Source organism: Homalodisca vitripennis, unplaced genomic scaffold (genome assembly GCF_021130785.1).
Source record: "Homalodisca vitripennis isolate AUS2020 unplaced genomic scaffold, UT_GWSS_2.1 ScUCBcl_1703;HRSCAF=5658, whole genome shotgun sequence".
In the NCBI taxonomy this organism is placed as follows: domain Eukaryota; kingdom Metazoa; phylum Arthropoda; class Insecta; order Hemiptera; family Cicadellidae; genus Homalodisca; species Homalodisca vitripennis.
In genome coordinates this window covers 21,861-27,500 of record NW_025778525.1, presented here as the reverse complement: position 1 = coordinate 27,500, position 5,640 = coordinate 21,861, and the positions used below count along the sequence as shown (strand labels likewise).

At 60.4% G+C, this 5,640-nt stretch overlaps 1 non-coding gene across 1 annotated transcript in view; it reads right to left on the bottom strand.

The window, feature by feature from the left end:
• Positions 1–2,064, bottom strand: part of LOC124372032 — a 4,264-nt gene extending 2,200 nt beyond the window's left edge. The window contains exon 1 of the ribosomal RNA XR_006923296.1: positions 1–2,064. This exon is cut by the window's left edge and continues 2,200 nt beyond it. This is a non-coding gene — a ribosomal RNA (large subunit ribosomal RNA).
• Between the last annotated feature and the right edge of the window lie 3,576 nt (positions 2,065–5,640).

Below are 5,640 nucleotides of genomic sequence, written 5' to 3'. Positions count from 1 at the left end.
GCTACCGGGTTCCGGAATAGGAACCGGATTCCCTTTCGCCCAGTGGGTGCCTTTTTCTGTGAGCAACGTCTCAATAAACACGTGTGTCTCGGCTACCCATCGACATGGGATTTCTCTCCTAGGGCTTAGGGTCGACTGACTCTTGTTGCAACAGCTGTTCACAAGAAACCTTCTCCACGTCAGTCCTCAAGGTCCTCGCTTGAGTATTTGCTACTACCACCAAGATCTGCGCCGACGGCGGCTCCAGGCCGGCTCACGCCGTGACCCTTCAGTGCACACCGCCGCGACCCTCCTACTCGTCAAGGCGTAACGGCCCGGACCCCGCGAGGGGAGACCGCCCACTTTGCCGTTGACGGCAGAGTTATAGGCACGACGCTACAGCGCCATCCATTTTCAGGGCTAGTTGCTTCGGCAGGTGAGTTGTTACACACTCCTTAGCGGATTCCGACTTCCATGGCCACCGTCCTGGCTGTCTTAAGCAACCAACGCCTTTCATGGTTTCCCATGAGCGTCGTTCGGGCGCCTTAATCTCTGCGTTTGGTTCATCCCACAGCGCCAGGTCTCTGCTTACCAAAATTGGCCCACTTGGGGTACTCTGGATCCGAACGCTCCGGCATCAAGAAGATTCAAAGCATGCCGGAGCCGGAGTCTCACCCATTTAAAAGTTTGAGAATAGGTTGAGGTCGTTTCGGCCCCAAGGCCTCTAATCATTCGCTTTACCGCATGAGATTCGTCCTCCGAGCACCAGCTATCCTGAGGGAAATTTTTCGGAGGGAACCAGCTTACTAGATGGTTCGATTAGTCTTTCGCCCCTATACCCAGCTCTGACGATTCGATTTGCACGTCAGAATCGCTACGGACCTCCATCAGGGTTTTCCCCTGACTTCGTCCTGGCCAGGCATAGTTCACCATCTTTCGGGTACCCAACGTGTACGCTCTGGGTGCGCCTCTCCTCGCAATGAGAACGAGACGCCCCGGGAGTGGCGGGGACGCCGCCACTCGGGCCGCGCGTCCATCCTCCCTCGGTCTGACAAGTCAGGCCTTCAATTTCATTGCGCCTTTAGGTGTTTCAAGCAACCCAAATGACTCGCGCACATGTTAGACTTCCTTGGTCCGTGGTTTCAAGACGGGTCGGATAAGTACCTTAAACGGACATCGCTGACCGGTGTTACAAGACCCGTCCGAGGACACGGCCCGCCAACAGTTTGGCGCACCGAAGAGCCGGGCACAAGTACCGTCATCCTGGTGAGCGCAAGCTTGCGGCCGGCCCGGACGCACCACGCCCGATAAACGGTGGCGGTCCGACACCTTGCGTTACCATACCGTCCCGACGATCGGTCGGGCGACCCGGGGTCCGGGAGCACGGTACGGCAGAAGCTTTCCCGCGTCCCGGGCTACCGCCGGGGCCGTCGACCGCCGTCCAACGGGTCGCGATCGTCCTACTGAGGGAGAAGTGCGGCCCACCGCGGCCGGCATAACCCCCGCGAGCGCCGAGTGATCACCGAAACGACCCCGCAACGACTTGCGCCGTGCGGGCGTACGGTGCCATCTGACCCGCGGGAGCCGACTCATGCGAGAGAGCGTGAATCTCCCCTTTCGGTTTTTTTAAAAGTCTTTTTTCCGTTTTACCCCTGAACGGTTTCACGTACTCTTGAACTCTCTCTTCAAAGTTCTTTTCAACTTTCCCTCACGGTACTTGTTTTCTATCGGTCTCGTGGTCATATTTAGCCTTAGATGGAGTTTACCACCTGCTTAGGGCTGCACTCTCAAGCAACCCGACTCTAAGGAGAGACCCAACCCGACGCCGGCGACCGTCCCTACGGGCCTGGCACCCTCTACGGGCAGTGGCCCCATTCAAGATGGACTTGGACTGGCCGCCGAAAACACCGGGTTAGTTGGGCCCTCCCGAACACCACATTTCCCGGCCGGCGCAGCCGGCGGGATTCGGTGGCTGGGCTCTTCCCGGTTCGCTCGCAGCTACTGAGGGAATCCTTGTTAGTTTCTTTTCCACCGCTTAATAATATGCTTAAATTCAGCGGGTAGGACCCACCTGATCTGAGGTCGCAATCAGAGATGCAATTTATACACTTGCGCGTGTTCACCCCGCTCGCGGACACGCCCTCCGAAAAGAGCGAGCCGTGTCGGGCCTCGCGGCGCGGCCCCGAAAGGGACACGCGCCTCCGGTTGCGTGGAGCGCAGACTACGATCCGCCGAGGTGCCAGAACCACGTGTGTGAGCCAGTTGACTAATTTCACTGTTTTAGTCGGTCACCACAGTTGAACATGGCGTGCGAGATCGAGAGCCGCGTCCACTCACCGCCGGTCCCACTCGGGGACGGCGGGGAACCGGAGCCGTGCCCTTTTCGCGCGACTCGCGGCTAGAACAGAGTGTTTTGCGTGCCGCCCGTCTAGCTCGGTACTGTGCACCGCAGTGGTTATTTGAGGAGATTGCCGAAGACGCGCACAAGTGCGCGTCTTGTGACAGTGCTCCCATAAAGCGTGCAGTCGGACGTCTCAGCGGGACGCACGTGGGTCCGCGCGGGTCACCGTTTGAGGTGTACCGCACGGCTAGGCTACAAGGCCCGGGACCTGAGCGACTCGCCTGGCACCCACGTGATGCAGGGCCGCCGTGGACCCAACGTACGTAGTCCGCTTTCTGTGACAGTCTCACCGCCGCAAAGCTGGTTGAACCGCAGTTCATGTTCTGCCGACCCTCAGACAGGCGTGGCCCTTGGAATAATATCCCAGGGCGACGCAATGTGCGTTCAAATGTCGATGTTCATGTGTCCTGCAGTTCCACACGTCAACGCGCGTTTAGCTGCGTTTTTCATCGACCCACGAGGCAAGTTGGATCCACCGTTCAGGAATCTTCATCAAAGTCGCCGCACCTCGCGTAGCGGTTCTTGAGTTGTTGTGGACGAGGGTCCGTTGTTGTGCCGGACCGGTGCCTCACACCGGTCACGACGACACTTATGGCAGACTCGCAGCATGGGTGTGCCCAGTGTAACGCTTGCCATGGTCACCCGGTAATTAAAATAGAAAAACACGGCTGTCACGGTCCAGTTACGACCGCCGTGCCCGGGAGCCGCCGACATTTCGGGGGACAGGACGTGTCGCCGCCACCACAATCGCGACGACAACCGTCCTGTCGGCGGCAATTTTCGGACCGTCACGCCCGACTGACCTGTGTGACACCCAGCCAGCCCACACGGCGGGAGGCAGTCGGACGCTTAATCCCATGGGTCGCCGCGACACGGACACCGTCCCCCACCGAGCCGATACCTCTACACGTGAGCGGTAACGGACACGGTGGTGTGACGGGGCGAGCCAACGGCTCCCTTTTTCCCGGGCAGGAAATCCACCAAAATTCCTGACCCGGTATGGAAGACTGGAGGGCCGGTACACGGTGACATCCACTCGCAGCGCGTCGTCGGCGGTTGCAGGCCTCACGAGCGAAACACCGAGATCTGCCACACGACGCATCGCTCTGCGAGCGATAACGACGTGCGGCGCTGCCCCGGTCCATCAAGCACGCCTCAGAGCCTAAGTGCCCGAAAACCGTCGTCTCGGGAACGGACAGCGCCCCTTGGTTGTCCCGCGTCAGATACCGTAGGCCGAAAACCGCGCCAGAAACTGTCTGCAATTGGTTAAAACCGGTCTGGAGAGGCTCAGGGACGGGTAGTGTCGCTGGGCCAGAAAAACCTCTGACAAATACGCGGTCAGGCACGTTCGTCCTACGGTCTGGTGCCGGGTCCCCCCCGTGTGGGGGGGTCCCGGGCCCCGCGCCGAAGGGGCGCTCGAGCGTCACGATCCGTCAGTGGAGAGCTCTCGTTACAGTCTGCCTACCCCCACTGGGAACCAACGCGTGGACGCGAACCGCGTGCGCCTTCGCCGCCCTGCCCGAGAGTCCGCCCTTGAGGAAGGCGGGTCCTGTCAAAGGCTGGGACGCGGGGCTCGAGGATCCAGCGTCGCACGCGCTCCTCCGGAGTCCGCTGCTTGCAGCGGTCACCGGGGGGACGCAGAGCGTCTTGAGTTCGTGGTGAACAAACGACAGGCGAGTCCGACGCGTCTACAAGACGGCCGCCGCGAGAGTGAACAAAACACTCCCCAAGGTAAACTGGTTTAGGCGGCTGTGCACCTCGTTGTGGTGAGGACCGTTGGTGTGGTTTGTCGCATCCCCGCCGGACGGTTTCGCCTAAAAAGGCGCGTTTTACGATTCCTCGAGCCGGCCGCGCCGACGACGGAGCACCTGACAGAGCTCTACGCCGCCACTCAAGACTCCGGCGACGTGAGCACCAGACAGAGCTCTACGCCGCCACTCGGGCGACGGAGCACCTGACAGAGCTCTACGCCGCCACACTCCGGCGACCAGGGTACCCGGCGAACGCGCAACGTTGGTAAAGGTGTACGCGCCGCTTTCCCTCCTGCCGGGAAATCGGGACACTCGTACGCTCGGATATCAGGAGTTCTTCGCTTTCCGGACGCGGCAGCGCGCGCGCGGGCCATGCCGGCGCGGCTCTTACGCGTCTAACCGTACTCGCATCGGAGTAAAACCTCTGTCTGACTGCAAATCCGGACGAGTGACGCCTCCAGGGAATCACTTGACAGGTGACACACACCTATTTTGCGGTTGTTGGGATACGGTGTTCCTCGGGAAGGGCTGCACCCCGACCCGTGTGGTACTTGCCGCCAACCGCGGTATTGCGGGGAATTGCCCCGACCTCACTGTGCTCCCCAGCCATTTAATGGGCCTCGGGGACCGCCACGTGCGGCAAGGCCGGAAGCTTGAATCGCAAGTACAAGGGGAACCACCGTGGGACGGGATGCCGGCAACGCACGCTCTTGCGCGCACCATCCTGCGACGCCTTCACGCGTACGCTGCACGACACTTTGCGGGGTTCGGTCGAGGCCCGATCTCCACGGGGTCAGTCGCGCCAGCCACTAGTGACGCCAGGTGAAGGTCGCGCCTTCATCGCGACTTGCCGACTGTGCCCGTGTGGATGTTGGACGACCTGCCGTCCCCGCGCGTACTCGGTTACAATCCGTCGCCCCGAGAACCGGGGCACGGGATACGCTGTATTCCATGGCAAGCGGAATGCGCTCCGTGATACGAGATCACTGCGGAGCGGGCGTTGGGCCTGGGGGCGACTTGTCGCGCTACTTGTAGCGTCCAGGGGACGCCCCTCAGGCCGTTTTTCACTGCTAGATAGTCGGTTGAGCACAACTGGTGTGCGGTAGAGAACTGATCTCGCTTAATCATCCGTCCAGCCTCATGTGTGCGGATCTCTCTTTCGGCTCGCCAACACGTGACTGCAGCCGAGCGCCGCCACCGTTGCAAACCGTGCCGGACACCGAACACACTGGCCGGGCGGCGTGCGTTATTGACACACTCGTGGTGTGTTAAAACTTTTAGTATTAGTGTGCATCAGTCCTGTTGAACTGTGCCACAGGAGGGTTAGTGGTTGCCAGCACTCACCTAGGCAGTGCCATCACTCACTGCCGCTCTTTAAGAGAGCAAATCGTCGGCGGCTATCCGATTTTTATTTATTCATTTGTGTGAAGAAAGTGCATCAGTTCGGCCGCGGGCCCGTTGAACTGTGCCAGCAGGGTAGTGGTTGCCAAGCACTCCCTGAAAGCAGTG